This window comes from Manis pentadactyla, chromosome 13, assembly GCF_030020395.1.
Source record: "Manis pentadactyla isolate mManPen7 chromosome 13, mManPen7.hap1, whole genome shotgun sequence".
Taxonomy (NCBI): Eukaryota; Metazoa; Chordata; class Mammalia; order Pholidota; family Manidae; genus Manis; species Manis pentadactyla.
This window is the reverse complement of record NC_080031.1, coordinates 53,206,185-53,230,487: the sequence shown is the minus strand read 5'-3', so window position 1 is coordinate 53,230,487 and position 24,303 is coordinate 53,206,185. Positions and strand designations below refer to the sequence as shown.

At 41.7% G+C, this 24,303-nt stretch overlaps 1 long non-coding RNA gene across 1 annotated transcript; it reads left to right on the top strand.

Annotated features, from left to right (window-relative positions):
- Positions 1–1,641: 1,641 nt before the first annotated feature.
- Positions 1,642–21,433, top strand: LOC118913465 (uncharacterized). Its single transcript, XR_008993212.1, has 6 exons — positions 1,642–1,700; positions 11,932–12,033; positions 14,116–14,196; positions 16,093–16,232; positions 16,950–17,063; positions 19,563–21,433. It is a non-coding gene; the product is annotated as an uncharacterized LOC118913465 (long non-coding RNA).
- Positions 21,434–24,303: the final 2,870 nt, after the last annotated feature.

Sequence of the window (24,303 nt, the reverse complement as noted above, 5' to 3'; positions counted from 1 at the left end):
AGGAAGAAAAAGGCCAATACTGTAGGAGTTGCTGGCCATCCTCGGAGGGGGGGGCCGAGGGCTCAAAGGGGAAGTGTCACAGTGGCCCCTGGTGAGGGGGCCCGGCGGCTCCTTGTCCCTCTGGCTGGGCCGACGTTCTGCCCTCCACTGGCCTGAGGGGTCGGGGGAGGTGGGGGAATGACGGGAATGGGAGGGACAGGAGGAACAGGAGGGGGAGAAGGAATAGGGACCAGGGGGGGCGGCAGGTTGAGGGGAAGCGGTAGGAGGGTATGGAGGGGGAGAATCGAGGAGGAGGAGATCTTCATCAGGGGGTGGAGGCAGAACTTTCTTAGGTTCTTTCAGGTCGTTGAGAAGTGCAAAAACCTGTGAAGATGGGTTGGGTAAGAAGGGCTGAACCCAAGAGGGGGGTTCTGTGACTAAGTTTTCCCAAACAAGAATGTAAGGAATCTGATTTTCGTGTGCGCGGGATCCGGTACCGAAAACTTTCTTCTTGACTTCCTGTATAAGGGGAAAAGAGAAAGAACCCCCGGGAGGCTAGCCAACCTGAAAGGCCGGCCAATCAGCCAATGCCAGAGTGTTCCATTTATCTTTTTTAACAAGAACAGATTATTTGCTCTACTCTTTACGTCTCCCCAGTGTCTTAAAGGCAAGTCTAAAGGAGTCGTCTGTGTCTGTCCCATTCTTTCCGTCAACAACAAAACTAGGATAAATACAATAGCTAACAAACAGAAAAGAATCTACTGCGGCTGCAGAGGCAAAACTGAAACTGAGTAGAGGGCCTGTCAGACTGCAGGGCAGCCGATTTTCCTCACAGATGAGGACCTTGTCCTCCAGACGGGGGCAAGGGACGTCTCCCAAGACCCTTGGCCGGTGACCTGCCAGCGCGTCCGCCTAAGTCGATGCCAACCCAGATACAGATTGGAGCTCCCACAGGCTTTATACAGGTTTCAGGTTTGTTTGTGAACAAAAACACTGAGTGCACTCACTATCCAGCAAGGCACTTTCTGATTAAACACAGAACATTCTTACAGGTTTGACAAGAGACACACGGACACAAACACAGTAATACCTGGCCAGGGCAAGCCTCCGATCCTTGGCTTGTTGTTCCTCCGGGGGGCACGCGATCCCGGATGAGCCCCCAAATGTAAGACCCAATGGCCTTATTCCGGTCTGCGCTTCTCCCAGTGAGGAGATGAAGGCCACAGCAGATCGATGCAACAAGCAAGAGGTTTATTGTTATTCCAGCTAGCTGGGGTCCAAGTGTCTGCCCGACACAGCAGGTTTCAACAAGGACCCCAAGCACTCAGAGTCAAGGGTTTATATAGCATTTTCAAAGTACTTAACTCATAGTAATTTTACACAGCTATACATTATTCTTGCAAGACATACATCCTGGGGTTAAGCAAGAGCAAGATAAGACCATTATTCAATTGTCAGGGAGGTTCCACAGGATAAGCTTGGTATGTAGGATTAATTGACCAAGGTTAGCTGACCAAGGGTCACCGCTGCCTTATTCCAGTGTTCATGATTGATTATCTTGTTTTTCTTGGCCTTACCCAGTTCCAGTTCACACACACTCAGGAAATGGCTTTTAGGCCCTTAAGATGGCTACTCTTATGCTAACCTATTCCTATTCTTACATGAGCATTGAACCTCATCCGCGGAGAGTCCCAGCGCTCCTGGATCGGCGGCTGGGTCAGGTGAGTCCCGCGCAACCTTCCCAAGCTGTGAGCCTTCTCCTTGAGGGCTGGTTCCCAGGGTGCCATGTTTAGGGCCGTGTGTCCTCAGCAGTGCTTCCCACCGCAGCTTGCTTCCCAGCCCACATTTGGCTGCCCGGCCCTCGAAAGGCCAAAGCTCAGGGGACCAGGGTTGGTGAAAGGGAAGGTTGCTCTGTTCAGGAGGCTGCAGCCGAGAAGGCAGCGGCCTGGGCCCGGGGCTTCCACCGCCGGCCCTTCAGCACGAGAGGCTTTCTGAGGGGCTGGTGGGGCCGCGGGCGCTGGGGGGCTCTGCCCAGGATCTGCAGCCACAGAGGGGTCCGCGGGCAGAATTGCTGGCATCAGGGAGACTGTGCTCACAGCTGGGTCCGGAATGGCATGTCTTTGCCTGTTTGCATGGCGGCTCTGTGTGAAACTGCTGTAACTCAAGGTCTGGCTGGAGGGCCCCATGGAGGGAGAGGTGTCACTCCGTAGCTTGTTTCCAAGTGGAGTGAGTTGGGCTTTGTGAGAGCCTCTGGCAGTGGCAGTTCTTAAGCTTAGCGACGCTCTATGTAGGGTTCAAACCCTTCGTGTTCAGAGAGAAGCTCTTGACTGGGCTGCCCGCCCCAGGGTGGGTTCATGGCGAGACTGTGTCCCAGCCTCTCCTGCCTGCTTCCACGCAGCAGTCTCTTACTAGCCCTGTACTTAGGAGTGCTTAGTGTGCAAATGTATTTCAGAAATTTTTGTTGCACCAGGAGCTGCAGATTCTGTGTGTCTATGGGAAGAGGTGAGCGTGTGTCTTCCTATGTACCCAGAAACCATATCATAAATGGGTGAATTTTGTCAAAGGCTTTTTTTGCATCTGTTGAAATTATTATATAATTTTCATCCTTCATTTTATCAAGCCATCCCTGAATATCTCCCTTTATTAGGGTGCATGATCTTTTCAATGTTTGTTTAATTCATTTTGCTAATACTTTCTTGAGGATTTATTGCATCTGTGCTCATTAGGGTTATTAGCCTATGGTTGTCTTTTTCTGTGGTGTACTTCTCTGGTTTTGGTATGAGGGTGATGTTGATCTCATAAAATGAATTTGGAAGCACTCTCTCCTTTTATGTTTTGTGGAAGAATATGAGAGGGAAAGGTATTAACTCTTTCATTATTTGGTAGAATTTGCCCACAAAGTCATTGGCCTTTGATTTTGTTGGGAGTTTTCTGATTACTGATTCAGAATTTCCTTCTAGTAATTTTTCTATTTCTTCATGAATTCAGTCTGAGAAGATTGTATGTTTCTAGGGATTTTTCCATTTCTTCAAGGTTGTCCAATTTGTTGGCTATAATTGGTTGTGGCTGTTTCTCACAATCCTTTTGAGTTTGTGTGGTATCAGTTATGATGTCTTCTCTTATTTTTTTGAGTCCTCTTTCTTTTTTCAGTGAGTCTACCTAAAGGCTTATAGGTTTTGTTTATATTTTCAAAGAACCTGCTTTTAGTTTCAATGACCTTTTCTATTTCTTTTTTGTCTTTATTTCATTTATTTATGCACTTCATTATTCTCTTCTACTGACTCTGGGCTTTGTTCTCCTTTTACTAGTTCCTTTAGGGTACAGGGTTAGATTGCTTATTGGAGATCTTTCTTGGTTTTTTTTTTTTTTTTTGAGGTATTCCTATAAACTTCCTACTTAGTACTGATTTTCTGTTTCCCAATCATTGCATTTCTGTTTTCACTAGTCTCCAGGTATTTTTTTAATTTTCCCTTTATTTGCTGAACCTTTCATTAGGCGCATGTGGTTTAGTCTCCACATCTTTGTGTTTTCTCTAGTTTTTTTCTGTAACTGATTTCCAGTTTTATTCTGTTGTGGTTGGAAAAGATGATATGATTTCGGTCTTCTTAAATATTCTTAATTTTATGAAGACCTATTTTGTGGCCAAACATGTGGTCTATCATTAAGAAAGTTACATGTGCATTTGAAAAGAATATGTGTTCTCCTGTTCGAAGGACTGCACTCTGTGTATCTGTTAAGTCCATCTGATTAATGTGTCATTTAAAGCCAATGTTTCCTTATTGATTTTCAATCTAGGTGATCTGTCCATTGACATGAGATATTAAAATCCCCTACTATTATTGTATTGCTGTCAGTTTCTCCCTATATGCCTGTTAACTGTCACTTTATATATTTGGGTGCTGCTACATTAGGTGCATAAATACTTTTAAATGTTATACTTTCTTTTTGGATTGATCCCCTTATCATTATGTAATGCCCTTGTCTTTTTTACAGTCTTTGGTTTAAAGTCTTTTTTGTCTGATATAATTACTGCTACCCCATCTTCCTTTTCATTTCCATTTGAATGGAATAACTTTTTCCATAACTTCTCTTTGAATTTCTGTGTATCTCTAGATATGAAGCGAATCTTTTGTAGAGAGATGGGTGTTGTTTTTATCCATTCAGCCATCCTATGTGTTTTGATTGGGGCATTTAGGCCATTTACATTTACATAATCATTGATAGGTATGCACTTAACTGCGATTTTGTTGATTGTTTTCTGATTGGTGTGATAGTTATTCTCTGTTCCTTTCTTCTCTTGCTCTTTTGTGGTTTGGTGTTTTTCTTTAATGTTATGGCTGGATTCCTTTTGTGACTGGACAGTGTGCATTGTGGATCTCCTGGGTTCTTGTCTTGAAGGAAAGAATTCAGTTTAGAGACCCAGTAGACAGTTAAAGCTGCAGGGTGTTTTTATTTAGCGAAGCAAAAGACAGTACACTCCTGAGACAGAGAAGCAGGCTGACCCCAAGGGTGGGTAGCCACTCATTGGGCTTTTCATTGTGTCTTTTATGGGCTTTATTTGGCTTCCTTCCTCCCATTTTTTCATTCTCAGACTGTCTTTCGGATGTCTTGTTTCCTCCTCTTCAGCCTCTTTGTACAAGTTTGTGTTTGTCATTTTTTCCCATGAACGTCCAAGAGAGATTCATGGTGGGATCAAAACTTTAATGTAAATGATACAATAATGATATGGTGGCTTCAGGGTCATTAACAACAAGGTCTTTCGTAAGTGCATATGCTTTAAAATCAGGAAGGTCCCAGTGACTGTATCTTCTTTTTATCAGTTTGTGCTGGACCACTGAACGGATTGTTCTGAAGGAGACAGGGCGGTCTCTGACCAGAGACTGGGTGGGCGGCTGCCTTCCTCTCTCCTCTCCTTCTCCTGTCTCTCTGTCTACTCTTAACATTGCCACTTTATTTTTTGTGTTATCTATTATGTGTTTTTGGTTTGTGGTTAGTATGAGATTCATATATGCCAAGCTATGTGTGTGTGTGTGTGTGTTTGTGTGTGTGTCCTCTTCTCAAAGGAAAGAATTCCAGATACAGAGTTAAAGCCACAGGAGTTTTTAATCTAATACATGTATGTAAGACACTCTGTTTTCAGTTGCCTGAGAGAATCCCATCAGGCCCCAGCTCCTCCAGCAGACTATTTGAGGTTACCAAATGAATCCCTGTCTCATACAGTCTGGACGTATTTCAAACTGCTGCTTTTGCACTGGTCCCAGGGTGAACAAGTTTATGTTGAAACTTGAAATCAGAATCTCAATTTCCTATAGCCTTTTGAGTCTCCTTGAAATAAGTCCCATTGGTTTTCAAAGCAGATGTTTTGGGGTTCATCTTTCCAGTACAGGTCCCAAAGATTGGGTACCTGATGTGGGGCACATACCCCTTGTTTCGTGGAGAGCTCCACATGTGTGAACTCCCTCCTCACTGTGGGTCACTGTCCTGGAAGGAGGGCTGTTGGCAAGACTGACTCTGCCTCTCCTTCCATCTCAGTGTGGCCCTTTCATCGTCTGTTCGGAGGAGCTTACCACTCTTCTTTTCTATTACCTCCCTAAGTTTATACTCCTCTCATTTATTCAGTTCCTGAACACTTCTTTTTAGTGTTCCTGGAATGGGCCAGCCATGCTCTTGAGAGACTTGGCTCCTCTTTCTCTTGGTACAATGTTTTCATCTCATATGTTGGGATTCCAGATTGTCTCAGTTCCTTCAGGTCTTTTCCTGCAAAGTCACAGTGAAGCCTTCCCTGGCTACCCAACCTACAATTTCAGTCCTCTTCCAAAATGTCATATCCCCTTCTTTTTTCTTCTTAGCTTCTAATACAATCTTTACACTATTTCATTTCTTTACCTTGATCTTGTCTTTTCCCAAAAAAGAAAATTTATGTCTTTACTACTTTATCTCTAGGAGTTCATTGAATAGTCTTAAACAAATGAATAAAGGGATTATAGATTTTTTTCAACTTTATTTTCCAGCTACTGTATTTAAATATAATTGTTTCCCATTAGATTTTGAACTTTTCAATAAGTTATTTTCCACAATCTGATGTTCTTATAGCCATCTATATCACTTAATTTTATTGATGTGTTACTTTCCCTATTTTCTTGAAGCTAGTAAATCATTTAACACTTTTCTTCTGATCGTTGCTTTGACCTAATCACCATCTTCATTTAATCTAGTCTTTATACTTTTTCAGAAAGATCCGTGGAACATTAAAATAGGCCATTGTAATTTTGGGCATGGTTGTAGCTTATGGATTTGCTGGTCTTCATTGTAGGTATTAGGTCTGGGCCTTTCTTTATTGTCAAATACCAACTCTCAATGTCTTAAGGTTTTTCTTTGGAGCTGGTGAGATTCCCTGGAGAGGAACTATCCACTCTAGTACTTAAAAGGCATAACTTTAGCTGCTGGTATTCTCAGGCCAAGTAGAAGGAAGGACATTGTAACTCACCGTTTAATAGGAAGAATTTCTTTTAATCTCCTTCAGTCTGGTTTCCACATCCTCACTGGTGTCCATGTGTTTCCCAGTTCTGCATCTCTCTTGTTAAATCTCTCCAAGAGGAAAATTCTGATTTTCTTCAAAGGAGGGGGAAAATTGATTTTTTATCCACAGGATAGGACAGAGGATCTGTAGCCCAGTTTCAGGGTGGCTGTTCCTCCAAAGTCCTTAATTTTTCTCTGATTCTTCAGTGTTTGCTCTCTATTATTTTCCTGGCTAGTCTAAAGTTTGGTTAAGTCATCTAATACTAGTATATCCATCTTCCAAATTTTATATTTAATTTCTGTAATCACCTTTCCTGTTCTCTGTCCTTTTTGGCTTATGCATTTTTGTTTCTTAAATCTCTTTACTGCAATTTCAGGAGGGAGCATAGAAAAACACATTTCAATTACTTCATTTAAAATAGTAAAATTATTTAAACATTTCTGGTTTTGCATATGTCATGAACAATTTGTGGTGTACTTTATATGTAATAATTTCCAGTTAAATTCAGAGCAATAGAATTTGGGCCATTCAGTTTCTTGTATTCCTTTATTTATAAGAGAGGAGAGTTAACACAGTAGAGTAGAAAAAAGAAAGCAGCATGACTTAGGATATGTAAAGGCCAGGATCTGAGCTGTGAAGGTGCCATTTACTCTGTCTCTAGGCAGTTCTTCACCGTTCTGGGTCTCCATGTCCTTCCTCCTGAACTGGTTTAGGTTTAGAGAAGTGGTTCCTAAGATTATTCTTAGACATTTTATTTTTTATTAATATAAATAGGATTCCATTTGTTTGTGTATTTTAGCATAGATTCCATGGGATCACTCCCCAAATATGTAAGTTGATTATATTGTGTGACCTCTTTATTGAGATTTCTGACTCCATTTTTTTATTACACGTGTTATGACAGAGTTATGACAATTTGCCTCCCTACAGCAATACTGAAAGAATTTAATCAGACTCAGCTAAGTTTTGCTGTGCTCACAGGCCCAGTGGAAGTTATTATTTGTCAGATAAATATGGAAATCATTAAAGCAGGATAATTACCTAGATTTCATTGACCCAACTTTCTCCTATCACAGATGAGGAAACTTAAGACTGTATAGTGATAAGGATTGCTCAAGATCAGTGAGATTTAATTCCATCTCAAGATTTAATTCCATCTACTGACAAGACCCTGAACTGAATTATTCCAAATCATGACCCGATCAGGATTCTGTCACTTTGTCATATTATGTTTTTGTTCTGTTTCATTGCACACAGTGATTTTAAATAGGTGTCACTGATGTCCACCTTTTAAATTGGTAAAGTAGCCTCATAGCTTATTAATTCTTGTAAACACTTTATGTTGTTCCATTACTGAGTTCTAATTCAGTACGTTAGTCTTGAGCATCTCTTGTTATTTTACTCCCAAAATGCAGTAAAAGGGGGTTATCAAAAATGACAAAATGTCATCATCAGAAATTTCAGATGACAGATAGCTGAAGAAATGAGAATTCTTGTTGAAACATTAAACCCGTCCCCTTTAGACTTATCCAGTTAGTTCAATTAGAACTGCAATAAATAAATAACATTTTAGCATTTTTATTCTCCAGACTTCATTAATTACCAATTTGATGTAGTGTAAAGTGATGTCTTTACTTTAAGACTTTGTTTCATTAAGAACAAAAGGTGTCTTCTTCAGGAGTCAGTATTTTCAATAATATAACAGCTATAGTGGTTAGGGGTGGGGAGGGAGGTACTCAGTTTTATTTAAAATTAAATTTGTGATGTAATTTACCAGAGTGTAGCTCTTCTCTGTAGATAGTAATGCTCATCTGGGAGATTTCTTTCTTGCATGTTTTTAAGCCATTTGTGAATTCCATCAGGAATGGCACTAAAAATGTTAGATTAGGAATTAATATGCACCAGTAAACTTACTTAATTCCATTAAATATCTGAGGCACCTAATTAGATTCTGCATGTTGGTTAAGAAGCCTACACATTCAGAAAGGTTTTACATCAAAATTCTTAAATTCCTAAATATAAACTTCCATCTTTGGCCACAGGAACAGTTCTGTTGATGTATTTTGCTCTTCAAAGTTAGGGGGCAACGGCCTCCCCCACCTGGCCTCACAGGGAGCAAGGGAATGTCTTTGCCTGTTGGGTCTGCCCCCGTGGGCAGAGGCTTTGAGACCGTGCGTTCCGTCCCCGCCCCCTGCCCCCGGAGCAGCCCGCTGCCGCCAACGCCGCTGTCCAGGGGCCGTCCCGGCGCGTGGCCTCCCAGGCGGAGGGCCGCGAGGTTCAGACAGGCGGAGGACGGGGATGGCGGCCGAAGGCCCGGAGGCCGAGGAGGATAGGTTGGCGGGCTCCCTGGCTGTCGCTGGCGGTGCCTGAGCGTGACCTCCAGGACCGGACAGCCCGCCGGCCACGGCCGAGTGCTGGAAGGAGCGCGAGCGTCCGCGGCGCCGCCCACCGGCCCCGAGCCCGCGCCGCCTTCCGGGCCGGCCCCCCCAGCGACAGCCGCCTCTGGCCCAGCGTCGGGGAGCCCGGCCCCGGGCGCGTGCGGGGCAGCGGCCGCGCCGGAGGAGCCGAGCCGCCCGGCCGCCGTGCACGCCCCCGCTGACAGACAGACCCCGCCCCCCGGGGAGCACTGGCTCCCTGCCGCGGCCTATCCGGTTCCAGCCGTGCTGCCCAGGTGCGCGGCCTCTGTGGCGCCCTTGCAGGGCTCCGCTGTCAGAGCCCGTAGCATCCTCACTGCCTTCCACCTGCATAGTCCCCCTTCATTTGCCTTTTGAGTGCTGGCGCCCCAGTGCTGGGGAGAGCAGTGACCGTTCACCTTACAAAGCCTATCCTGTATAGACCGTATGTATGGGCTCTATAGGCACAGTTCTTTCAAGCCCTATTTTTTAAAATTCTGATACTGGTAAATCTAGGAATTGCATACCTGTAAGTTTAAAATTCCAGCATTGCAGAAGGGGGCATGTCTTCATCCCTGAGTTCCTGGCTTCTGGGATTCCCCTTCACAGACACAACCAAGATTCCAGGCTTTGTATATGATCCTGGTTACTGGCTGTGCGTGTGCAAGCACATGTGTATATACTCTCCACTTGGTTTACACAAGCTGTGGGAACACTGAGCTAAAGCACGGAGATGACAAACATGGTGCACAGGGAACTTTAGATTTTAGATAGTGCTGTGCACAGGGAAAGACAGAAAAGGATGACAAAGTCTAGAGCAGGGGACCTAGATTGGCCCTTGAGGTCCCAATATCCAAACTTTCTTCATAAGAATTAGTGCAACGCAGTTGGTTCAATCAATTCCCACTCCCATCTCCACCCTCAGGTGCTTATAGTCAATACTGTAGTGTATTTTGGCATGAAGCATTGCATTTGTGTTTTGTTTCTGTTTCTTTTCCATGGCATTTCCATTCATGTTTTGATTTGGCTCTATGGCAGAGTTAAGTGACTTTTTCAGGAATGACTCTTGTAATAATTTTTTTATGCACATTTGACAACTTCTGCCAGTTACTTTTACACTTGAAAAGAAAACATCTTGTCTGCAGATCATACTGCAGTATTACACCTTCTTTTTCTCAGCATCTGCAGATACTCTACTATTTCTCTACTATTTTCAAGCAGTGTATGTTGCTTTATGGAAGAGTAAAGCCAGCTTGATGTTTAGCACTTGCCATGACTTGCGTTTCCTCTTAGGATACCTGAAGAATTTTGTTTTATCCTTTAAGGAAAATAAATAACTGCAATTTAGGAATTTGTGGTTTCAGGTCTTCATTGCAAGGGGTGTTTTACTGTGGCATATCTTGCATAATTGTCTGGTTTATTGGCTAACCTTTTTATTGTTACGTTACATCATTTCACCTTTCTTTTTTTATCTGTCTTCTCATTGTGTATTTGTCCTTCCCTTTATAACTGCTCTCAAGTGGATATGTCAGTTTTTCAGTTGGAAGATTCATTCTGTTATTCTGTTTCTTTCTGGTGTTAAGTTGTTTATTCATCCTGTTTTGACCTTGTTTAGCTTTTTATTCCCCCCGCCCCCCACTTTCCATTTTTATTTCTTTGCTTTGGCTTGTCATCTTGTCTTGACACCCTTGTTGTACTGAAGCCAGTTGCCAGTTCTATGGCATGAAGAATGCTAATGTACTTCTTTGTCTATTCCTTGGGTTACATTTTTCAAATAGGTTTTTTTTTCTTTATTTTATTCAACTTTGTTTTCCTCAATATGTTTATCTAGTTGCTATGCTCTTTTTCTACTATTGCTCTTGTTTAATTAGAGATTTCCATTCTCATTCAGCCTACTGTATTTTACTGCTGGTGAATTTACTCTGACACTCTGTGCTTGTATTGGTGTGGGAGCTGAGAAAAAAATCTCTCTCCACTCACCCCCTTGGAAAAGAAGTCAACCTCCTCATCCCTGGAACCTGTGAATATGTTTACTGCAAGTGTCAAAAGAACCTTTTTAGGTGGGATTTATTTCAAGGTTTTGAAAAGAGCAGATTATCCTGGATTGCCTGTGTGGGGATGATGTAATCACTAGAGTCCTTATGGGAGGAGGTAGGGGAGAGAGAGACAGAGTGGCCATGTGACAGTGGAAGTGGATATTGTAGTGACGTATTCTAAAGATGAAGGAAATGAACATGTGCCAGCAATGTAGGCAGCCTATAGAACCTGGAAAAGGGGACAGATTCACCCCTACAGCCTCCAGGTGGGACCAGTTCTGCTAACATCTTGATTTTAGGCAGTAAGACCCATGATGGAATTATGATCTCAGAACTGCAAGATAAGAAATTTGTATTTTAAGCCCCTTACACAGTGGTAATCTGCTGTAACAGCAATAGGAAGCTCATACTATAGGGCATCTTTAGAATAATTCTTTGTCTTAGTTCTAGATCTAATCTGAACCATTTTATTTTTGAGAAAGATTTTTTCTGTCTTTAGTTAACTATTGACTACTAACTTAAGAATGCTCTTTAGTCACTAGCTTATGGTTATTTCATTTATTTATATTTTCTTTTTGTTCCTGATATCCAATTCCTTCTTGATGCCCTGCCCTATAGGCATATAGTATTAATGGGCGTGGCTTTTATTCCTGGAAATGTATTCTGTTGTATTTATCAACCATATGTTGCTTATCCATTCTTTTTTAGTTAGAAACTAAAATGCCACTTCCCTCCATTATAAATAATACTCTGAATATCACCCTTGTAAAGATCATGTTATAGAATGAGATTATAGGCTCATAGGTTACATGTATATTAAATTTCATTAAATATTGGCTAATTGTTCTCCAACACAGCTACATAGGTCAATATTTCATTTTATATCATGAAGGTTCCTTTTTAAATCCATATCCTTACAATTATCTGTATAGGTTGATCTAATTTTTACCAATTTGGTATGTGTAAAATAGTATCTAAGTTTTGGTTTGGGTTTTTCCAATAGCTGACAAGGCTGAGACTGTCTTGGGAAATGTGCCTACTGTTTAGTGGCTGCAAGAGTCCAAGCCCATGTGCGTGGAACAGCGTGAGGCAGGACCTACTTGAGGTAAAGAATGCTGCAGCTGGCTGGATCACTGCCTGGCTCTAGAGCAACTGCTCAGTTTGAAGGAAATACATGTTGCTCCTCAGGGTGCAGACAGTCAGTGGGAAGTTGGAAGTAGAATGAAGCTAACTAGAGCTCAAGCCCTGTGCAGAACCCATTGGTTTCCAGGAGACTGGGGCCTAGAACAGAAGCTGGCGAATGAAGCCTTCATGCTTGACAAGCACAGGATTCACAATGACGGCCATCGGATGTAAAGCCAGGGGCTTCCTATTTCCCTGAAGGCTCTGGGGAAGTGATGGGGAAGAGAGTTTCAAAAGAGACAATGGGTTGTTGAAATACATGAGCCTGTTCCCTATAGTGGAGAAAATTCAATAAATGTTGGAGCTGTGTGGGATCACAAGGTGTTCGCAAACACACTATACACATATACACCACATATAACTTTTCTGTGTACATATTATATGGTACTGCTAAGATATGATAGTTACCATGTTATATGTGGCAGAAAGGTTCTATGCCTGGTTCTGGTAATGCCTTATTCTCACCCTTGAGGAGATTTAGTAATGTGGTTACTCTAGATACATAAAGTAATGATCTTTTGTTTAATCTACATCACTGGTTCTCAAGTTTTGATATGAAGTGCAAGATAAAAATTCAAGTTGATAAGAGTTTGTGTTGGGTAAAAGGGCCCCCCCCTCTCAGTGGTTTGCTCTGATGCCCATGTCAGAATGCTCTGGATCCCTGTCTCACATCATAATGGCCCTCCTGTTGTACTTAAGCACCAGCCAGGCCAGTGAGTGACTGAGTGCGGAGAGAGCCTCTCTAGTTGCTTGTTGTTCTTGGATAGTGAGTGCAGAGAGAGCCTTTCCAGTTGCTTGTTGGATATACTGACTTGATTGTTGGGTGCCATCACTTGAACCTCTGGCAGCAGAGTTCCAGGGAGGAAGGCACACTTCTCTGAAGTGCTGAGCCATGAAGCACAAATGGAAAAGGAAACATCTTGAAACCACACGTTCCCCCAAAGCTGCCAGGATGTCAGGAGGTGTGCCAGTGATATTCTCTGAGCATTGGGGATCTAAAAATTGTCTTCTAAAGAAAAAGAGCAAGTATTCCTACTTATGGGAGAGAAAGGGCAGGAAGGCTGGAGGGAGGAGAAGTGTGGGTGCACCGGTCTTTCTAAAGGATCAGATCATCTGAGGGTCAAGAGCAGTTTTCTGTGACTAGGTCCTTGTCTCTGAGGCGTAGGACCTGTTTTCCCTTAATCGTGCCGCTCTCAGTTACCGTATCACAGATGTAATGATTGATTACTATAACTTTAGTTATATAATGTATTTCTCTTTATTTCTTTTTTTACAAAACTGAGGGCATTTGTTAAGTGGATATTGTTATACATTTTCCAATAATACTTTTTCCAGTTTATGAAGAACATGTGGCTCATAGATGTAAGTAAATAATTAGGAAAAATGTTTGAGAACCTAAAATTGGAGGTGCAGGGATGAGAGTGTGAAGTCAGTAGAAAATGACTTGATTTCTTAGATTGTCTCCAACATGAAGACCTTTCTTTCATTGTCTCAGAGCATAGAGATGTAAATGTGAGGCTCCTTTATGAAATGTAAGGAAGAAACCAGCAGGACATACACACACACTTGCACACATATGTACATACAATAACATTTAACCACAATGGTTGAATTGAGAAAGTTCGGTTCTTTCTAGAAAAAATGGGAAACTGAAATAGTTGTGACTGTGAGGTTTAAAAAAGTAAACAAGTCCTATGAGGATGAGTCAGTGATCAGCAGTGGGAGGGGACAGATCAGGACCAGAACCGAAGGTCCCAGTGGGAGCTCATGAAGGGAACGTGACATTTGGGTTTCAGCAAACCCCAGTGGGGCCTTGGAGGGAGTCTTGGAAAGTGAGTCTGTCTTCAATTCAACTTCAATACAAATAGTGCGTATTCAGAGATATATTTTGTGTAAACTATGAAGCATGTAAAACAAATTTACACCCATACACACATATATAGCATAAATAAGCCAAGAGAAAGACAGTAATTTCTAACGTAATGGCTTTCTTAATATGTACCAGGTCCGAAAGCAATGGAAGCTGCTGCTGTTGCTTCACAGTGTGTCTCCTGTGTCCCTTGTGAGAACAAGCCTGCTGGTGCTGGTAAGAAGGGACTATTGAGTGGGATACAAAGACTGTGGGGATCTAGGCAGAGCCCAGGGATGAACTGAGTGTTTCTGCTCATCAGTCAGCACAAGGCTGCACAGTACAGAAAGTCAAGATGCTTCTCCATCTTCATTAATATGATCCCCAGCAGAAATAGTAAATTGCAAGGGAAAATACTTGGAAGGATTGGAGCGAGCAAAAGGAGACAAGGGGAGAGCAGTGAGTTATTTGAGGAAATGGTGGAAGAGGATCTAAGGGATGAGGTGTATCAGAGAAACATGGAAGAACATGTCAGTGTGAACTGGGCAAGGACATTTTATTTTACCAAGAAGGTGTAACAGCACTAATAGCCTAAAGCAGGCCCAACATTGTAGGATCCTCAGGTCCTGACCTGAGTATAGACACACCTGGTCCAAGACCCCAGCACAGAGGTACCTTCTCATAGCTGATGTTCTCAAGTTCAACACTATACAGACCCATCAGCACCCCCTGCCTTCATCATTCACTTCCTTGTCATCTTTCACATGCATCTAAGTTCTCTAATCTGTTTTTGTCCCAACCAAAGAGTGACAATTCCTCTGATTACCAAAGTGCTGCATTAGTTGTCCCTATGTTTTAATGTTATGTAAATAAGAGTGCACAACACATGCTTTCCATCTACTTCTTTTCACTCTCTGTACCTGTGTTTGTAATCATCATCCGTGTTATATGTGACTGTAGTTCGTTCATTCTTGGCATATAAATAGTGTCTTTATTGATTATACTTTTATGAGCATTTGGGTTACATTTCAGTCTAGGGTTACTCTAAAAGGAGATATTCTGAAAATTCTATTACATGTTTTTGCTATATGGACATATGTCTGTTTGGTGAACGCCTCTGAGTTAAAGTGCTAGGCTTTAGTGTCCGTATTCTATCTCAACTCTATAGACTTCAATCTTTCAAGATTTTACATTGTAATGCAATCACATGTTGCTCTACATTTATTCTTGAACACTCTTTCCTGTGCCATCATTTACTTTGGAATCAAACAGTTCTATATTCTGAAAACTCATATTCTTTCTCTTACAGCCATTGATTCTCATATCCTTCTGTTCTTTCTCTGTTACTTTAGATTTCACAGATACATTAATTCCACTAGTCCCAAAGAGAATACTCCCAATAGTTCTGTTGCACATCTAAGCCACCTAACAACATGTGAAACGTGCACACACAAATCCATAATTGTAGGACTCGCAGTATGCACACATAGATATGTGCTAACCTGAAACACAGACACAAAGCACACATACCATTCTCACGCACACAGGACTCACTCCATACTCAACTGTGCAAACACCAGATCAGTCACACATTAAACCCTAACCTAGTTTAAACCATCAGGTTAAGAATTTATGCACACAACGCACATGACATTCATCACACCATTCTGCTGCAATGTGTGCACGATGTACACACCTGAAACATTCATCAGATATGAAGGTCATTTTAATTCACTGAGGAAAAGTGAGCTTGGTCAGCAAAACAAAGACAGTGACTAATAATATAAAATAAATTCTGCAAAGATAAAAATTCACCAATTGTTTCATGTGAGGTTGTAAATCTAGGAGGGGGAATGCAAAGGGCACATCCCCACACTCAAAAATGGTAGAGGAAAGCAGCTGTTACCAAAAGTCTTAAGCAAGGTGAGTAAGTGTGAGGAGCCTGGACTACAGGGTCCAGAGAGTAACACGGAAAGCTGTAATAGGCCCATTCTCTGCCCAAGCCAAAGGTAAATGCTTAGGGCAAAATGAGTATTTCCATGAGGGAGGGAAAGTGGGTATAGTGCATTAGGAGGAAGAGTAGGAGGGAACAGAATGGAACCAGCTGCTCTGTTACTTCGCTCCATTTTCCAGGAGTCTCAATGCTCCAGGCATCGGTTGCACCGCCTTGGTATTTGGAAGATGAAACTGTGGGTCCTGAGGGAAATGATGGACCCTGTGGATCCGAATACTACATGTCTGGCTCCTCTCTTGACTCTCAGCCTCTTGTGCTGGTGAGTAAAAGGGAAGAGCTGCTAAAGTCTAGGCCGATCAGACCTGTAGAAATCTAGGTCAGTGTCTCTGCTCAGCCAGAGAGAAAGGTATACTTTGGGCCCAGTTACAATCTTCTCCTCTGCAACTTGGGAGCCTAGGGCTCTGTTTCCATGCCATCCAAAGGAATTCATTTCAAATACTTCCTTAATTTAATCACTTCTGCAGAGTCCCATTGGCCTCATAAGGTTAACATTCATAGTTTCCGGGGAATAGGATACAGGTATGTTTGGTGGGTGGGGGACATTATTCTTACTATGACAATGAAAACATAATGTGTTTAACCCAATGACATATGTAGTCAGGTAAACCGATATTATAATATTTTATCTCACCTGTACTCTGTGTAGCAGCACAGGTCCAAGGCACACTGCAAGCATGTCCATAGAGACAATATATGCATTTTATACCCACCTAGCTATTAACAGTTTGGCAAAATTAGAAACCATTGTGTACTTGTATTTTGGAGCTCTTGCCAGAAAAGAGACTGCAGTCTCCATGCATGTCTGACACAGAGAAATCGAAATGAATGGATTGGATGAAAGAGTGACTATATTTCGAGAGTGGATTTCAAGGTGGTGGCGTGAGAGCATGTGTATCAGTCTTACCTTAAGGAAAAACTTGGAAAAGCAAAAAAACAAGAGTGGCTATATTTCTTTACTTTTCGTTCAATTTAACAGAGATCTTCAAGAAACAAAAGCGTATTGGAAAGCCTGGTAATCTTCCCCAGAAGGAATTAGAAAATACCTGTACCTCAGATTACTCCTCCTCTCTCTCTGACTACGAGAATAGCGGTAAGTAAAGGTGTTTAAACCGGAGGCGGGAACGGGACATGTGAGAATGGCCCAGATATCAGCCTGAGATTTTCTGGTTGACGAGATAGAAGGTGATACAAACCCCTGTCCAGACATGAGAGAACACAGAAAGGTAACAATGTTTCTTTCTGCTCTCGGTAATAGTCAATGCATGTACATAAGGCACAAGCTTGAGATTCAAATGAAATCTGAACAAGGACAAGTGCCCAAAAGTGCAAGCGTATCAGACAGGGCCATATTGGAAAAGGTAACAAAGCTGACAGAGTGACAGAGAAATGGGCAGACTATCTCAGCCTGAAACTGAGGAGATGTGCTCCACTGGTCACAGTGTCACAAATCTCTCACAATCAGCTGGAGGGAGTCAGGAAGGTCCAGAATGAAGCACCCATGCAGGAACCCATAGTTTCCTCCTGTCTTACAGAGAACAAAGCTCCTTCATGTGCGTCCTCTCATGCATGAAGAGTGGCCACAGATTTGAAAGTGGCCCCTCAGTTCTTGCCTCCACCCACCTCCTGTCCTCATAAGCACACAGACATGATACTCCATCACACCAACAGCTGCTCACACACACACACACACACACACCTAAGCTGATATCCACATGTTACACCATCACACCCTCACTTTTCTGCACATACATTCCTCTAATTTGCTCAGACCTCATTCCTTCAGTACCATGTTCTTTGACCCCGCAGGTAATCCCACTCTTGTAGCACTTGGTATTTCACACTAATAGGGCATGAAACCATCACAAATGTGTAACAGCCACTAAAATTCCTCTCTGTTCCCAGGCTCTTAGTCCCTTCACATAATCCCCAAATTCCACCATCCACCTGGTGATCTCCCTTCTTTCTAGCCTGCATGTGGCCTCTCTATTACACTTTTGTGGTCTCAACACATCTCAGAAAGTTACTCAAATCCTCACAGTCTTTCCTATAAACCAAATAGATATTATGTAACTACTGAAATTTGCACAGCATATGAAGCACAGGTTATTCATAAATACATAGAAGATACACTGCCTCCATAAATACAAAATTATGCTTCATGTCACCCAGCACACCACACCACCTTCACACATCCGGGCCATCTCATCTCTAGACTCCAACCTAAACTTGTTGAAGAAACATGACAGGCACATATACATCAAACTATACTTGCCAAACTTGGTATGCACACGAGCTCTCTCAAAAAAACAACACACACTGTTTTCCCTTCCCCACAGCAATGTTACCCACCAGACACTCTCTAACCACCTAAAAGAGAAAGTGGATATATTTTGAGAAGTAAACATTGGGTTGCAGGTGTAACTGAAGTTTTTAAACAGGGGAAGGGGCTGAGTGTGTTTGTTATATTGTCAGGAATAATGATTTACCTACTTATTTACTTAAGTTTGTGAATTTAAAGGCATAATCTATTTACTGGAAATGTAGAGGAAAGCTTTGTGTTGCTGATGAGGATGATAAGGAAGCTCACAAAGGTTGGACAGGATGAGTAGCTGAGATTGTCAGCCCAATCCCTACTTTCCCTTCAAAAAGAGGAAAGGGCTTCAGGGCAGAGGAAGTAAGACTGAGGCCTCTGTGGAGGGACAAATTTGGGGTGTGCTTTCAAGGATAGGACAGTTCCCCATATGCACACTGTGACAGCTGTGAGTGAGGCAGTGGGCTGTGCTGATAACAGTGTGGGAATTCAGTTACCACCTCTTCCCTAAAATCAGCACAAACTCTCTCTCACACACACACATACACCCTATATTCCTCCATACCAGGTACAGCCGCATTATTCCTTTTCACTTTCTCATATGTACAAGCCTTCATTCCAGATGCGTCTTTCCTATTCTCTACAATTGTTACACAGATACACACTTGCGCCTTCCCTCCTCATGCAATCATTCTCAGACTCTGCTGTCTACAGACTAACCCATAATAATGTGCACCCTTTCACACAGGTAGCTTGTTTTAGCTCCCTCAGAGCCAGTGTACGCGCTCAAAAACTCCTAATGCCCTGATGGGAATGCACTTTCATGTGCAGTCTTTCTTTCCCACGTACCACCTCACCCATAAAACCTTCAGCTCAAAGCCTTCAGCCCCTCAGGGAGCTGCGCTTCTGGGGAGCCCACACACACTTCCTCCAACACACTCCATCTTAAATGTTTCATAATAAGAACGTGTACCACCCCACTCACGTTTATTGTCTCACCACACACACATGTACACCGTCATTCACCACCCCCTTACCTATGTGAGAAACACTCACCAGCTATGTCCCAGAACATACATAGAGCTCCACACCCTCATTCCCACAGAATCAAACCACAAACATACTTCAGATAAAGTACCACTCACGGCATTCTTTGACTTCACATACATGTGTACCTGGGGGCCATGTGGGTACATAGGAATATTCTCATGACCATCGCAACTCCTACAGACTTCACACACTTACTCTAGTTTTCTTGTTTGAAACTTCTTTTCCCAGAAATCACCAAGTTACCTGAAGATGTTCCTCGTGTTGGGGCCCTTGAGATGACTCCACCCCAGGTCTGGGAGGAGCGGGAAGCTTCCTCCTCCTCTCCCTCCTCCTCCTCTCCCTCCTCCTCCTCCTCTCCCTCCTCTTCCTCTCCCTCTTCCTCCGCCTCCTCCTCTACCTCCTCTCCAGTCCCTGTGAGTCAGCAGGGTGAGTTCTCTCTGTTCCCACAACACACAGACACAGCACCCATCAGGGAAATTTATTACAGGTGTGTCTTTCTGAAAAGAGATGTGACTGTCTGGTGGGGTGGGGTGGAAGTGTTGGAGCCCGCCTAAAAAAAGACCAAAATGGTGCAGTGTGTTTTTTCTCAAGTGGCCCAAAAAACATCTGGGGCGTTTTTAACACCAAAAAGCCAGAATACTTTTCTGAGAAGACCCTCTTATGTGTCTCCACCGAAACGCCTCACTGACATGGAGTGTAGCTCAGATAACAACACCCTGCAGGGGAAGGAGTGGGCTGGCAGTGCAGGGGAGCCTCCAGCCCAGGAGGAGAGCTCCAGGGCCAAGACACCCCAGGGGCTGGGGACCCCGGACAGCGGCTTCAGGTGCCTGGGCTGCTGCCTGGTTTTCCGCAGCTTGGAGGTCCTGCAGGCACACGTGGAAAATGTGGCCCGTGAGCGCTTCAGCTGCCTCGTTTTCAACCGTGCATTTGCTCAGATGCTCAGCAAGCACAAGAAGAGAGCCTGAGAGCTGGGAGGAGAAAATCAGGATGAGAACGTTTCCCTGCCAGACCAAAAACGTTCTCGCAGTAAGACAACCTCCTGCAAGTAAACAGACATTTCAGGCCCCAGAAAAGTGAAAGTGAAGCAGGCCAGCCTCTACTGAGCCACCACTACTGGCCCTTTCAGCTCCTCTTTTTTGAAGGACTTGGCTGGTTTAGCTGTTACTTTAATTGATTAAGCATGCTCACGAACCCTTCAATAAATCATTTTGCCTCAATTAGCCAGTCTTTTACTGTTGTTTGTAATCTAATGTATCTTCACGGATGCAAATTAGCTTTAACATGATCATTTCTTTTTAATCATTGAAATGGTGTAGGGTAGAAAGGAGTAGCACACTATAGTCCTCTGAGTTTGTACTGAAACAATTAGGGGTATATACTTACACTTGGTATGTATACTATGTTCTTGATTAGTTAGGAAGCTGTATTGAAAAGGTTTACATATGTATACAAAAAAATTGGACTTCAGTAGAGTAGACCTGGGCTTAAGTTCTTTACCAACTCTTAGCAGTTTTGCACACTTTTGGGTCAGTGCTCTCGTCTTCAAAGAGGAGAGAATGTTACCTAAAATAATGGGAATTGTGAAGGTAACAGACACAGGTGAAAGCACCTAGTACAGTGACTGGCATAAATGGAGGCTGAGAATAATTTCTCATTCCTTTTTGAGATTTGTTTTCCTTACCTCTGAGAATCAGCATTTTGATTATGATGTGTCTGCATGGGGTCTTTAATTTTTTTAGTTTATATTATCTAAGATTTGCTGAACTTAAAAAAGAACCCTTTTAAATGTTGACATAAACTCACAAGAAGTTGCAGAAACCCCATGAGGCAGCTCCCCCAACGTGATCACAGCGCATTATCCGAATAAGGAAATTGTTTGGAACAACACCATAGGCCAGACTACAGACCTTACTCAGATTTCACTACTATGGCAGGTGTCATTCTGCTTATATTTTCATGTATATTTCTATGACATTTTACCATGTATAGATTTATATGCCCATCATTGTAATCAAGATAAAGAGATGTTGTTTTCAAAGCAAATCCCTCATGTGGCTCTTGTTACATCTGTCCTTCCTTTCCCTAACTCTAGGTGACCACTTACCTAACTCCCCATCTCTATTTTTCTTCTCACATCAAGAATTTTACATAAATGGAGTCATTTGGTATATAAACTTGTGAGATTTTTACATTTTTTGTTTCAAACATAATTCCCTTAAGACCCAGACAGGTTGTTGCATATATTGATAGTCTATTACTTTTATTGCTGATTATTCCATTTCATGATGTAGAACAGTTCAGTGTATCATATATTCAAGGGCATTATGCTGTTTCACATGATTTTTGATTATAGGTTAAGCTGTGACATTAGTGTCGAGGTTTTTGTGATAAATTGTTCTCGTCTTTTTCATACAAATGCTTAAGAGTGTATCTTCCTTAAAAACTATTCACCAGTTTTCATAATGACCTTACCATTTTTGTATTCCCACTGATGTATGAGTAATTCTGTTTGCCTGCATCCTCATCAGTATTTGATAGTGTGTTTTTAAGCCATTTTAACAGAACACAGTAGTGTTTTGTGTGGTTTTAACATGCGTTTCCCTAATGACTAGTGTTGCTAAGCATCTTTTTCTGTACGTGTCATTTGCGTATTTCCTTTGTGAGTTGTCTGTGTAAGCTTTTGGCCCTTCTATTAGTTGGGTTGCTTATTATTGATAGAGCTCTTTATATGTTCTGGATATGAATTATTTGTTGTATATGTAATTTGAAGATATTTTCTCCCAGTTGGTGGCCTGTTGTTCTCATTCGCTTGACATGGTCATACACAGAACAAACGTTTTTAATTCTTATGAACCAGACATACCAGCTGTTTTCCTTTATGGAGACTGCCTTTGGTGTCATGTCTAAGAACTTGTCACCTAACTCTTAAGTCCCAAAGATTTTCTCCTCTCTTCTCTTCAAGTTTATACTTTTAGATTTTACATGTAGTTCCATATCTGATCCACTTCATTTTTGTATGAGGTTTAAGGTTTAGATGGATAATTTTTGGTTACTCATGTCCACTTGTCCCAGCACCATTTTATAAAAAAAGGCTCTTCCTCCTCCACTGAATCACTTTTGTAACCTTGGTCAAAAAATCATCTTGTCACATTTGTATGGTTCTGTTTCTAGTGCTGCTACTCTGTGTCACTGATCTTTGTGTCTGTCCCATGCTGTACTGTTTGCTGTAGATACTGGTGACTATGTCTTAAAAAGCAGATGCTGTGATGCTTACAACTTCCTGCTGCTTTTCCAGTAGTGTTTTAGCCATTCTAATTCCGTTGTGTTGCCACATAAAGTTTAAGGGAAACTTGTTAATTTATGTGGAAAAAAATCTTGGTCTTTTAAAAGGGTTCACATAGAACACACAAATCATTTTGTCAAGAACTGACATCCTCAGTCTGTTGGGCAGTCCAAGCCATGAAAGTGACTTCTCTCCATTTATTTGGGACTTTGCTTTCTTTAATCAGTACTTGAATTTCTCATACAGATCCTGTTTGTGTGTTATAGAACTCACTCACTGAGTTTCATGAATCTGTACATGCATTTGTCCCAAATTTGGAAAACTTTGGCCATTATTTCTTCAGTTATTTTCTGGATGAATTTTAGAACTTTGGGTGCCCCACAGGCCTTGGAGACTTTATTCATTCCTTTTTACAATTTTGTTCTCTTCAGATTGGATTTCTACTTCCTTGCCTTAAGATTCAGTGTATCTTTCCTTTGCAGTCACAGGGCTACTGTTTCTGATTCATTTTCATTGTTATAAGATTATGAGCACTTATGCTGAGAGTGCAAATTCTGTATCATTTTATGGGTGGGCAGTTCCAGAGTCAGTTAAGTTTTCAAAGCCTTGGTTACCCTTTAGAGCCATCCTGCGCATTTGCTATGCAGGGGTTAGTCAGGGACTTGGCCCCAAATGAATACTCAAATGTTTTTTCATTCATTTTCAGTTTTTTGTACAGCTTGTTTGAAGCTGAATTGGAAATAATAGGTTTTGCAGGTCTCTTAGTCATTAAATGCCCTTTATATTAATCTTATCTCTGCACTAATTGGTGCAGAGATAAGATGAATTCTGCAAAGTGATACATATGAAAGTTTCCCAGCAAATTTTATTAAATGGGCAAAGAGAACATCATTTCTTACATGCTACCAATTCCATTTTTTTACATTTACCGTTCTTATTCTGTATATTATAATCTGTTTATGGGTTGCATTAATTTGATCTTTTCCATTTGCCTATATAAGTCCATGTCTATATCCTTTTGAGATTCAAAATCCTTCCACACTTGGCTTCATTTTCTTCCTCAGTTTCAGCATATCTAGTATTCAGTATGGTGTAAAATAAAATTTTAAGAAACAAATCTCTCTGCAGAGGCTACCACAGAATGATTTAAGTGTGGAAAATTATCTGTTTAGTGGACTAATTAGAACTCTTTAGTTTTATACATGTTGAACATTAAGTCCCATTTTAAAACATTTCTATATTATAGTGTTGTACCTTCTGAAATTTAGTGTTTTTTATATTGCATAACTTTTCCTAATTTGTGGCATAAAATTTTTTAAATACATTTTCCATTACAGATAGAATAGCTTAGAATAGTTTGTAGCTTTTGTTTAATTTTTAGAACTCAACACTATGAAGAAATCAGCTTTCAAACCATGAAAAGACATGGAGAAAACTTAAATGCGTATTACTAAGTGAAAGTAGCAATCTGAAAAGGCTACATACTGTATGATGAATAGCCAGAGCACACAGGATTTTTAGGGCAGTGGAAATACTCTGTGTGGTATTTTATTTTATTTTATTTTATTTTATTTTATTTTTTTTTTTGAAGAAACATTATTTATTTTAGTAACCTTGTCCAAATACTGTTAAATCTCTGGCATACAATAAAATGATAGGGAGAAGGTATAGAACACCGTGTATAAT